The sequence below is a fragment of the Mastomys coucha genome, unplaced genomic scaffold (assembly GCF_008632895.1).
Source record: "Mastomys coucha isolate ucsf_1 unplaced genomic scaffold, UCSF_Mcou_1 pScaffold20, whole genome shotgun sequence".
Lineage (NCBI taxonomy): Eukaryota > Metazoa > Chordata > Mammalia > Rodentia > Muridae > Mastomys > Mastomys coucha.
The window spans coordinates 41,937,607-41,950,830 of NW_022196903.1; the positions used below are offsets into that span (position 1 = coordinate 41,937,607).

General features: G+C 40.8%; 1 protein-coding gene and 1 long non-coding RNA gene across 3 annotated transcripts in view; one reads left to right on the plus strand and one right to left on the minus strand.

Moving 5' to 3' along the window:
* LOC116098833 overlaps nucleotides 1-627 on the minus strand; it is a 47,437-nt gene extending 46,810 nt beyond the window's left edge. Inside the window, exon 1 of the long non-coding RNA XR_004121962.1 lies at nucleotides 523-627. This is a non-coding gene — a long non-coding RNA (uncharacterized LOC116098833). The remainder of the gene's footprint in view (nucleotides 1-522) is intronic.
* Cntnap2 (contactin associated protein 2) overlaps nucleotides 1-13,224 on the plus strand; it is a 2,139,844-nt gene that overhangs the window by 1,990,682 nt on the left and 135,938 nt on the right. The window lies entirely within an intron of this gene.

Sequence of the window (13,224 nt, forward strand, 5' to 3'; positions counted from 1 at the left end):
CATACATACAAAGTGAAAACATGTATCTAAGTACAGAAAGAGAGGGGAGGGTGCTGCCATGGTGTTTCTCATGATATTGGCATTGATGTGTGTCTCATATTGTGGCAGCTCTCTGAGTACAAATTAAATGATTTCTACTGCCAGGGACTGAAGTCTTCAGGGAAGATCACACACCAATGTCAGGGATGCTTTAGTTCCTTCCCTGGACAAGCTATGGGTGATGGTCAAATGTGGGCATGGCAACAGCACTGTCCCCTCCTTCCTGTCCTAGGCTGGGGGTTCAAGTTCTGATCCAGATACATGTATGTGGCTTCTTTCCAAGGCCTCTACTCCTGGCGAGTGAGGGCTTCCTCTCCCTGCAGTCTTGAGTGGCCAGTCCCACTACTATAAGACTTCTGATCTGTTTCTAGCTCTTCTTAGGGTGAGCTGTCCTCAGTCAGAAACATTTCAAGTCCCTCTCCCTATTTCAGTCTTCCCCCATTTAAGACCCTAATGAAGCCTCACACTGAGTGAGTTACTCACGTGATGAATTCCAGGTAGTGTCCATCCCAGAAAACAGCTCCAACCTGGGCAAACACACATGCTCACTGTGAATCCCAGCCCTCCTTGCTGGACTCTGAGTTGTCCTCAGGCTAAGAACTCTGCTGTTACTAGGGCAGGGTTTTACCCTGTGAGGTCACAGAGGCCTTACCTCACTGCACTCTGAGAATCACAAGGGGCATGCAGTCCTCAGTCATCTCCCAGCTTGGTCCTTCCTATTCTCTACACAACTGTTTCAAGCATCCTTGGGAACACTTAGCTTTGGGGAAGTAGCTGGAAGTGTTTCTCAGAGACACCTCTCTGGGAATCACCTACAAGCATCTCCTGTCAGCCCTCCATCTTCCCACATTACCTTCATCCTTGAGGGGAGGAACACAGTGGACAGCACTCCTTCCTCAAATGTCTGACCTCATGCTTGGCCTCAGCATCTCAGATTCTCTATCACCACCATGGTTTATCACTGCCCCTCAGCCCACAGGGTGCCATAGTCTGCCCCTTGTCCCTGGCACCAACAGTAACCATACATACATAATACATATATTTGATTAAATTTTCTCTTATTTTAAACTACCCAATCCATCATATTTGTTAACGAAAATTATTTATCCTGTATACTAGAGAAATGGTTCAGTGGCTAAGATCACTCACTGCTCTTACAGGGGACCTGAGTTTTAAACCCAGCAACCACATGGCATGGCTCATAACCACCTGTAACAGCTCCAGGAGATCCAATGTCGTTTTTGGACTTCTTGTGTACTTAAGTGCACAAACCCACATTCAAATATACACATACACATATAATTTTAAAAATAATCAGCCAGGAAATGGTGGCACATACCTTTAACCCCAAAACTCAGGAGTCAGAGGCAAGCAGATCTTTGTGAGTTTGAGGACAGCCTTGTATATGCAACAAATTTCAGAACAGCCAAGGCTACACAGAGAAACCCTGTCTTGAAGAAAAAATAAACAACAACAATAATATAAATAAAATAAACAATTTAAAAAAGAACGCAGTTTATCTTGCCACTTCTCTGCTACAAGATCTTAGCAGTTGTAAAGAGCTAAACAACTAGCTATAAGAACAGTACAAAGAAGAGCAACCACAGCCCCAGATGTTTACTGTTAGCCTGATACTGCCACAGCGAATTAGAGATAGGCCTGAGAAAGGACAGTGTTGGGCAGTGTAAGAACCTGAGGCTCCTGAGATGCTGAGAGCCAGCCCTCTCCATGTTTGTGCAGCAGAAAACACAAGGAAACCAGAAGACTGAAATAGTTGGCAGAGTTCAGTTCTCTTATTCTAGGTTCTTTAGACTGTAAATGAAAAAAAAAAAAAACTAGCTCAGAGTTAGTCCAATGGATAGAGATTTCTAGACTATATTGTAAAATTATAGAACTTAAGAGAGAAAACCAAAACTGTGGTAGTTTGAATAGAAATGACCCCCATAGGCTCAAATATTTGAATATAGAAATGGTTCTAAGGGAATGGTACTACTTAAAGAGATTAAGAGGTGTGGCCTTGCAGGAAGAAGTGTGTCACTAGGGGTGGGCTTTAGGGTTTCAGAAGCCCAAGTCAGGCCCAGTGGTTCTTTCTTTTCCTGATTCTTGTGGATCTGAATACAGAACTCTCAATTTTTCCTGTACCACACACAATGTCTTTGTGCATGCTACCATGTTTCCTGGTCATGATGACAATGGACTGAACCTCTCAAACTATAAGCCAGTCCCAATTAAATGCTCTCCTTTATAAGAATTCCTGTTCTTCACAGCAATAGAACACTGACTAAGACACTTAGGAAGATTAAAATTATAGAAATGTCATTGGGTCTCCCTAATTATTTTTTCCTCCCTCCTTTCTTCTCTTTTCTCTCTTCCCATCCTTCCTTAGCCATACCTACTCCAACCTTCCTCATCTCTCTGTTTTTGCACCTCTCAACGAGGTCTAGGTTAATCCATGTGCCATCTTTCACATATAATAGGTTAGAGTTGGTAGATCTCTGGACTCATGTCTCCCGATTTTTCTACCAGAAAAGGGGTTCTGTATTCTTGGTTCTTCTTTTAACCCTCCAGAGAATCCATTTATCCTGACTTGGATCCAGTGCTCATTCCATGGTAGGCAAGAAGAACATGAGAAATGAGCTGTAGTCAAGTCCCACTGTTAGGGCAGGGTGGGTGGGGAGTCTTCCCCAGAACAGAATACAGTTCCAGTGAAAGTCAGGGAGGCATGATGGGTATGAAAAACCTGGAAGAGCCATGAACTTAGAAGAGGAAGGCAGATTTTAAAAGCATTTCTAACAACAAAGAAATTGTGCATAAAAATTGCACCTATACATGCTAGAGAGACGTGCCTCCAGCTGTCCCCTATCATAGGACATAACACAGTTGTCCTTCAAGATTAGAACAGATTTCAACTATCTGAAGTTCTGGCCTCTCTCAACCTAGGTTCCACCTGCCTAGGATCCTCCTCGCAGCCCTGCCCTCCCTGAGGGGAGATGGATGAAAAGCTAAAAGGTAGTAGAGAAAGAAAAGACAGTATTCCTCCTCACAGAAAGTGAGTCCCAAGACTCATCACCCCAGAAGGACACTTTCTCTCAGACAGAAAGGCTTTATTGTGTTCTGAAGATCCCTGTAGAGTTCCAAAAAGCCACTGATGTCTGCCTTACAGCCATCTACAGATCCATCTTGAGAAATTCTGTGGCCTTAGCAATGTGCGGGAAGAGATACACTGAAACGCTCCTAGCAATTATTTCCAGATGAAGGGATTATGAATGGTCCTGTTTCCCAAGAGTTTTGTGTTTCTCCTCTTCCAGACACATGTGTTTTGCATCTTATAAATTTAAAAAAATAAATGAAATATTCATGTATCCTCAAACTCTTCTATAGCCCCTAGTTACAATAAATACAATGGAAATGACACTTAAATAATATCCAGTTGAAGGTACTTATGAGTTAAAGCAATGCTATGAAACAATGTCTATGGAATTAGTGTGAATGTCCATGTACCCATATTCTCTCAAACACTGGGTTATTTAGATGATGTTTATCAGTGTTTATGTTTTTTTTTTTTAAATCAGGTTTACTTTCCTAGCTGGGTTGGCTAAAGCTAACATCAAATTAATTTGCATTCCCTGAGCACACAGCATGTGAAACGGTACTGAGCACTTGAGGGAAATTGACCTTGGAAGAAACATTTGCTGCCAAAAAATAAAGTGCCCAATCTCCACAAAGATAATGAAGAACGGGCAGTAACAGTTATCAGACACCAGAGCAAACCGGAACCCATGACAACCCTCGGGTGGTGTCATTTATGAAAGCTCCCATTTGCATCAGGGATAATAGCTTAAGGCTTAACGCCAGTCAAAATGTAAACAAACCTGGAGCAGGCAGAGTCCCTGAAAGGGTTCTCTGTGTGATGAGAAACCTGGCCAGTTAGCATGAATGCAAAGCCAGCGTCACAACCAGCCATTGTGTAACTGCCTTGTGTAACCAGTGCTTTGTGCCTGCCTGCTGCTGCCCAAGCTGTTTTTCTTCCTACGTCTTTCTTCCCTCCCAGCCACACTGCACAAGGAACCTACAGGAGTTTACAGGGTGTGTGGATAATGAATGGGGGGAATAAAGGGAGTCTGAAAAGTAAGACAGCCCCTCCCCAAGTCAGAGGAGAAGCAGAACAAGCTTATTCACGTCATACCTACTTCCATAAATCTGACCCTGATCTTCCTGGTAGCCAGTAGCATGGGATGCACAGCTCCTTTAGGGCACTGAACTACTCTTTCCTCACCATTCTCCTCTCATTTCCTGGATTACATTTACTGTCAAAGTACCCATAACATGGTCAGCTTATGCAACATCACACACACACATTCATGTGTGCACATGCACACACACACATTCACACACACACACACACACACACACACACACACACACACACACTGTGGTGAGTGCCCGTGCACTTCGGTAATCCCTATGCTGAGCAACTTATACACATTTTATTGTTTAAGTCTCATCAAAACACAAAGTCCTTATGATACATACCAGTATTATTTCCATTTTAGAGATACTACTTTTTATTTTAATTTAACGCTCAGAATCTATGCTTGGGTATATCTACCCAAAGATGGAAAGCAATAAGAAGCATTAGACATTATTCAAACTAAGCCTGCCATGCTTCAAAGTTCACATGTATTCTTGCCATTATTTAACAGAAAGATGTCTGAAACTATACCCACACAATTTGCCTCTGCCTGGTAAGACACTAAGTGGCATTCTCATTGTTGGTCTTATACATGGATTCAAAAATACACAAAGGAAAAAAAAACCATATGCTTGTATACTCGCCATCCATACATTACAAATTTTAACCTTTTATATTTCTTTAGATTCCTTTTTAATTGCATGTGTACTTGAAAGCCCTCTGTCATCCTGGTTGGAGCCTGAGAGATGTAGCAAACTGCTCCTTACTGTGGAAATGGAATGCTTTCTTCCAAAGCTGTTGCAGCTGTAGCAAATCCTTAGGAAGGTCAAGTGCAGTTCAAAGTGGAATTTCGCCCACACAATTCTGTAGGGTCAGGTGAGATGTGAGGATGAGTGGATGAGGTGGGCAAGAGCAGAGATGAAGCAGCTCCTGGATTCTGATCCAATGATAACTGTGCTGATAAGGAAGAGGAGTAAACTTGTGAACCTCACCATGAACTGCCAGTAACCATCCCAGATTTTTTACATAACTGCCCATAGCCATCCCAGATTTTCACTGTGGGTGGAGGTTAGACATTAGAGACATTTTCTGTTAGGGAAATATTCTCTGGCCCACACACTCAGAATTCATGTTCTCTATGGGGCAGATAGTAAGAATGCATCATCTGACTTTTCTCTACCTGGAAAGCCACCCCATCGCGGCCAAAATTAAGTTAACAGATCCGCTAACAAATCCCCCAAGAGCAAAGTCAAGCCCTTCTTAAAAGGCATTTCTAGGTCCTCGTCAACAAGGAATAGCTAGGCTCCTAAGTTCTTATAATGCCTCCCACACCAAAATCACTGAATCCTATTTTTAAAATAAATATGACCATTTCTTACCTGTTCTTATGAGCTTCTCAACCAAATTGTATTAAAACAATTGTATTCGTTGTTAATTAAGCTATGTGTTTACTTGAATCCCCAAAGTGCTGAAAGAAGCATTGAAAACAGCAACAAGTAGCTTGTTAAATTCTATAAATACAAGGAAAGACAAACAGGAGAAAGCTGATCTCTGTAACAAATTCATTCAAAGGTTTCAACTGCCTGCCTAGCAGAGTCTGTTTCCCATCAGACACCTGTTAGGCAGTGAAAGTCCTGTTGTGTCTAGCCCTGGAAACGTGAGCACTCCTGAAACCACAGGTAAAACTGAACACTGTATTTCCTTCTGATTTTTCCTACAACTATACACCTATAATGAAGTTAAAATTTTAAACTAGCCACAGTAAGAGGTTAATAACTCATAATATAATATAACATATTCCTAATAATATATTCCAATAAAGATGTGTGTAGAGAGTGTTATTCTGTGAACTTGCCAGTGATCTCAGCCCCATGCCTTTCTCATCCTTGGCAGTAGGAGTACCTCTTGCTGGTGCCATGTTCTTGTCATATGAAGTGACAGTTTACAAAAAGTAATGAATGAAATGATCCTGTCTTCTCAACAGGTTAAATCCTTTAATACTATGAGTGGATGCCCACAACCACATACACTACTGAGCTCTGCTTAAGGTGTTTATTCCTACAAGGCACACCTAAGAGAATATTTAATTTATAAGTTAGGAACCGGAATAGATTAACAATAACAAACAATCAAGTAAATTGAAACAATGTATTAAAATAAAATTGCTGGGCAGTGATGATACACTCCTTTAATCTCAGTGCTTGGGAGGCAGAGGCACTAAGAATCTCTAAGTTCAAGGCTATCCTGGTCTACAGAGAGAGTCTCAGGACAACCATGGCTACACACAGAAACCCTGTCTCAAAAAAAAAACAAAAACACAAAGAACAAGAAAAATGCATATGTGCTCATTCTATTATATACTGTCCTTGCCCTTATGATGTTAAGAAATGATACAATGTTTGCATGGTACCATGAAGTGAGAGGAAGTGCACAAAAATTGTAAGGAAAATTGGGCCACAACATAAGGGCCACTTAATCACAAACATAGAAATACCAAGACACATGACCCAATAACAGAACAAGCCATTGAGTGGCTAACACATAGATAACATACAATGGGGAATAGATAATACATACAATATGGATATGCTGGAAAAAAGAATGATTAACTTTTCGGGGGGGGATGAATAGGATGGTACAAGAGTTCATCACATTGTTCAAAATGGCATGTGATTAAGAACTTTTAAGGTATTTATTTCTGGAATTTTGTATATTTTTGGATGCTCATAAGTAACTAAAACCACAAACAAGAAACTGTAAGAGCAGACATGGCTTCTTATTAGAAAATTAGTAATTAATATAAAATTATTAGAAAATAATATTAGAAATATAATAATATCATATTGTATTATGTACCTGGCTTCTCCTTCCAGCCCTTCCTACTCACCCTGTACCACCTGCCTCACTACTACAAAACCAATTTTATAAAAATACTATAAAGAAGTTTTCTTCAGACCATTCTGTATTCCATGGAGTTGGGCAGTAAGTAATGGAGGAAACCACTAGTAATAATAAGTTGATAAAAGCTTGTTGATACTAATGTTCAAAAATCATAGTGAGGAGCCCACAAGGCGGATTATCCAGTTAAGGTGCTTGCCACCAAGCCTGGTAACCTAAATTCATTCCTCAGAACCCACACAGTAGAGAGAGAGAGAACCTCTCACAATTTGTCCTCTGACTTCCACATATGCTACACACACACACACACACACACAGAGAGAGAGAGAGAGAGAGAGAGAGAGAGAGAGAGAGAGAGAGAGAGAGAGAGAGAGAATGTAGTTCTTAAATTACAGAGTAAAAGCTAAGAGTCATTCAGTGCTCTAACTACAAGGCCTTAAGGAAAAGTACACATTGACATGTGGAGTCAGGAATGGCATGGAAGGGTATTTCCAATAAGAGAGCAACAGCAGCTATGTGCCAGAATAAACTTTTTCTCCCACAGGTGTAGGATGGCATGTGTTCTGAAAAGGAATATACTTATACAAAGATACTGGAGAGGAAATGCCTCCCTATCCTATGAGTAGGGAAGCCTTCCTCTGCTGAAGAAGGTTCATTAAAACATAGGAGAAATGTTGACTATAATTAGAAGCATCATAGAATCCAGTGTCCTGAATGGATAATAATGCTATAAAATCAGTGGTATTGGGCAAGACATGCAGAGCTTTGTCAAAATGTTAAAGTAGGTCAGTTAGGAACTGTGGGGAAGCCACTTTTTTGACATAATGCAATGACAGGCAAGAGGGAACCACTTCACACTTTCAGCATGTGGAACATATTCAGTTATAAAGAGTTTCAATTGTCCTTCTTTAGCCAGAAGGATGCCTCTGTGTACTGGGGAAGCCTTGACGACTCTACTACGCAATGTCCAAACATTTTCTTACATCCTCAATATTTTCCTACACTGGTGCTCTTGTCCTGGAGAGTTGGAAATCACAGGTTCTGTTAGCCTTATCCCACCAAATGAGGAAGCACTTGGGGTTTACAAGAGACAGGATCTTGCCTGGAGTCCTAGCAACCAGTTGCTTCTTTATTGTCTTGTGAGCAGGCAAGAGTCACAAGATCATTCATCTTGAAAAGTCCTAGAAACTTCTGAAAAGTGTACACTAAGAAGAATTTTAGAGTGAGGTTTCTGTGGAGCTCCTTGGAGAGCAGTGGAGACACTGCATCGCACACACTAACCACTTCATTCACAGAGGGCTAGTGATAGCAACCCAGAGGACACCAGCTTCAGCTTCAGTACAGCTTCAGGACCACGGAGAGAGCACACCAGTTCCAAGGCCAGAGGTGTGGCTCAGAAGGCATCAGATGTGCTAACAAACAAGAGTTTACTTTGATTTTTTTTTTTTTTTGAAGTAATGTTAGTAAAAATAGCAGGACTTGAGCCTAACGTGAAAGAACCTGACTAACAATAGTTTCAGTGGTACCAAGAGCAACAGCTCTGTTTCTAACTGTGACTCCTTGACCGCCGTGCGCACTTTTCTTGGCGCTGTATAGTCCACACTTCCTGGAACTCATACTACCATGCTTCAGGCAGATGCATACCTCCCTGTTGTGCGACACCACTCTTAGGAAGATTTGAACAAAAGTCTGCTAGCACCAAGTAGGGAGCTGAAGACAGACCCAAGTAGAGATACCACCAAAGTTCACCTAAGTCAGCCAGTGAGTTTTATTGGAGTTACTTATGGGAATATGATGATGGGTTAGTTATAATAGCAGAGATGTCTCAAAGATGGCTGCATCACCAAAAAGCCTATCCCTGCATGGGTGACAGCTCACAGAGCCTGGAAACATGGAGCTTACTGTACAGTCTGCAGGCAGCTCAGTGGATTGGAGAGTGTCTCTTCCAGGAAACCACAAATTTCTTCCTCTTATCAGAAGCTCATCTTGTCTCTGCTTCATCCAGGCAGTTTGGCTGGTCTGAGCCCATTCAGATTATCTCTGCAGCCCTTACTGCGTATATGTGTATAGAGAAGGGGGAGTCCTAGTGACTAGGTCAGCTTCAGGGAATAGCCACAGGCATTGAGTCATTTACTCCCTGATCCTACCTAGCTTGCCTGTAGAATGGAATGAATGTTTCACCTCCATTTAGAGCGCCAGTTTTCAATCTGTGGGGCCCAACCCCTTTAGTGATTACATATCATATATCTTGCATATCATAGTTTATATTATGATTCATAACAGTAGCAAAATTAAACACATGAAATAGCAACAAAATAATTTTATGGTTGGAGTGTCACCGTAAAAAGAACTATACTAAAGGGTCACAGCATTGATTTAGATGATCCTGCTGCCTCACCTCCCCTTTCATCCATGTCTTGTCTAGCTTTACTCCAAGGAAGGTTTTAATCTCAGAGGAAACAGCTATACAACACCCCCATTTTACAGATGAGAAAAGATAGAAAGGTAAGAAGTGTTTGAATTAACATTCAATCCCTAGTATGACTGACTCCCAAGCCCTCACAAAACACTGGTCTATATGTGGGTTTTGTTTAGTAAACTCTATTTAAGAGATATGACATCAATCATAGATACCTCTAAGAAGGTGGTTTGGTTTGGTTTGGTTTGGTTTGGTTTGGTTTGGTTTGGTTTGGAGATTTATTTGTGGGGGGTGGGATTGAACCAAGGACCTCATGAGTGTTAAGGTAACTCTATCCACTGATCTACCCTCTCAGTTCCGTCTTTAATTTCTAATGACCAGTTGCTCATTGTGCATATTAATAGGGCTCAGTGTGATATTTTAGTGTGTTCATGTGCTATTTACTGATAAAATCCAGATTCTGTTTATCTGACCTCACTCCCCTCACTGCTCCCCACCTCTAACAAATACTGTTTTATACCCAGACCAACTGTTCTTTGTGTTTTACTTCCATAGTTAGAGAGCATGCACAGTCCTTTCCTTTGCATATCTGAGTTGTTTCCCCTAACACAGTGTCCTCCATTCCTGTGCCTTCTACTGTAAATGACAGGATTTCATTCTTATTTGTGCTGCTCTGTTTTGCCTGTATTGAGCTGTTTTGGCCAGATCCCTTCATTTCCTCTAATAGTCCAATAGGAGGCCAACTTGGAAAGATGACCTAGCAAGTTAAATAAGGCTCTATTAAATGGCAAAATGAAAAGTAAAGCACATTCTAGGTTTTATTAAACTAATGTTACAAACCTTTAAAACAAACCATGTTCATGCTTGGCAAGATGCAAGATACATATTCTACTGCAGTTTGGTGAAAAAAAAAAACTATATTCATCTACAGCACACCAAATTAAGTCAGTGTCGTCCTAGAAAAAATAAAAAATAATTTAATGAAATAGAAAGAAAACACAATCATTAAGTAAATAACTCATCCCAAGGACTGTAAAATCCTAACTTTAGTAAGCAAGTAAAACTAAACAGTTCAATGTTAATGTTATATCTTTAAATAGACATGAGCATCACTCCCATCTTCCTACCTTAGCATCTTTCTGTACAATAGCAGACAACCAGACTGAAATTAGAGACTGAATCACAGATGAATTATTCAAAGAACCCGTACCTTTATTACCCATGACCTCTTTGCCAATAAAGAATACCAAAAGGCATATAGATACAAACACTCCTAGAAATTTTAATATCAGAAGCTGTTCGAACCTTTATTAAAGAAAATAACATTGTAACAGAAGCATTAAATCTTTTTAGGGATGTCAGAACAAATAAAGAAAGTTGACCTAGCTAGCCTAGGGCCTTGCTCTTGAAATTACATTCACTGTAGCTTCTTCCCTTCGGCTAATTTCGTTTTCATCTAGTCTGCCTGATAAACTTGCAGCCTTGGCTATGCACTACAAGCATGCTTGACAGAAGGGAGGCAACTGCGAGAATAATGATGAGCCATTTGAACTCTCTGATGATGCCTTCCCAGAACACTTTACCCACTCACAGGCTCTCTGCTGGAGTCTCAGCAAGTGCCTCACTACTTAGCTTTCCACTTTAATGGAACACCAACTTATATTTAACTCTATGGAGAGCATAGGTCAATATTTTACTAGTTTCTTAAAATACTACAGTGGTTTGGTTCCATAGAAGGCATCTGAAAAAAGAAGAGAGGGGCCCCACCTGAGTTAGAAACAACCACCAAGTTGATGTGCTTATAAATCTAAATTCATTTTTTCTTCCCTATTTCTATTTATCCAAAGAAGCCTGTTCACCACCAGGGAGACACATTCAGAACCTCGTGACCCCATTAGTTTTTGGGATGTCTCCTCCGGTGTTAGGTCGGGATGTGGATGCTTGCCTTTAGATGAGTGTTTCAGGAAGTTGCCATTATTTAGTTGGAATAAAGACTTACTTTATTTGGCTGAAGTATCTCCAGAAAAGAATAAATAAGATATCCAGTTGTCAGGGCCTCTCCATTTCAATGTCTTCCTACCATATCGTAGATGTAAACTATAGCACAACTACATCTAGAGGTGTAGCCAGCCAGTATTCAGAAAAGTTGCTAGAGTTACAGTGAAGGCCTCGGATAACTGCTTATGAAGAGAAGAAGTCCTAAGATGGTTGAAGACTGTTCCACTGAGCAATAAATTTCTCTCTGTTTAAAACCATTTGAGGGAACTGGGGCTATACCTCAGTGGTGGGTTATGTGCTTAACATGAGTGAAATCCTAGGTTCAATCCACAGTGTGTCAGGAGCAGAAGTAAAACTAGTATTTAGACGGCATATTTACCAGCAATGATGATGATGATGTCTAAGAATTTCACAGGGGACATCAGATTGGATTCTCTCTTACTCCTCTCTACTACCAACCTACTACATGCTAGAAAATTTCTAAACAGACCCATTTTAAAAAATTTACTTATTTTATGTGTTTATGAGTGTTTATGTGTATGTGCACATGCATGTGCATGAATGTGTATGCGTGACTGAGTCTGAGTGTTTCTATGTGCATTACGCGTGTTCGTGAGCTTGTGGAAGTCAGAGGAGAGCATTGACCCACTGGATTATCAGGTGGTTGTGAGCCTCCTTGTGGGTGCAGGGAAGCAAACCTAGGTCTTCTTCAAGAGTAGTAAGCACTCTCAAACACTGAGCCCTCTCCCCAGCCTCAAAAGACACTGTTTTTTGACTTGGATAAAATAAAGATGGTCAGAAATATCATTCTGTAAGGTTACTTACTGATTCAAAATACAATGAAAATTAATCCAACTTTAATCAAAATGAACTTGAAGACATCAAATACATACTGAGTGTTTCCCACACAAATGAAGTCTAATGGACAGCGGTGAGTTGGTGAAGCAAGGAACTAACACATAAAGGAACAGGTGAAAGTATGCTTTACTTTCCTAGATATCCTAGGAGAAATTATGTTTGCGCACTCAGTATGTCTTTCTGCTGATACTGGAGACTTACTCTGCCTAATGCTCCTCTCAAGGAGGCTTTAGCATATTGGTCTTCTTTTGCACATAAATAATAGAAAAGAAACATGGCAGAAGAGAATATAAGCAATTTGAGCTGGTAATAAAAACATAGCACGTGAAGCAACATTTCCCTCTTAGGATGGTTGGAGGCTAAGCAGAGGCCCTCATAGGTTGCAACTGTTGAATCCAGAAATTGTTACTATGATATAAATAAAAAGGAATCCTTATGAACAGGATCCTCCATTTCATAGCTCTGTATTCTCTGGCCAGTAACAGCCCTGTTTCCTTACTGATAAAATCAGAACAAGGTCACCTACTTTAATGAGGTTTTGTAATGAAAATGTATGTGCAAATATCACTGCAATCCAACAGGATGCTAGTAGGTTCCTTCCTTCTTCCTCCTGGGGGGTAGTGTGCATGCATGTGTTAGTGTGTGTGTGTGTGTGTGTGTGTGTGTGTGTGTGTGCGTGTGTGTGTGTGTGTGTGTGTAGGCCAGAGCTGGTAGTTGAGTGTCATTCTCCAAGGTCTATTACTGAACCTGTAGCCAATAGGCTGGCTGGCCAGTAAGCTCTGGTGATCGCCATCTTTACTTTGGCATCACTGGGGTTACA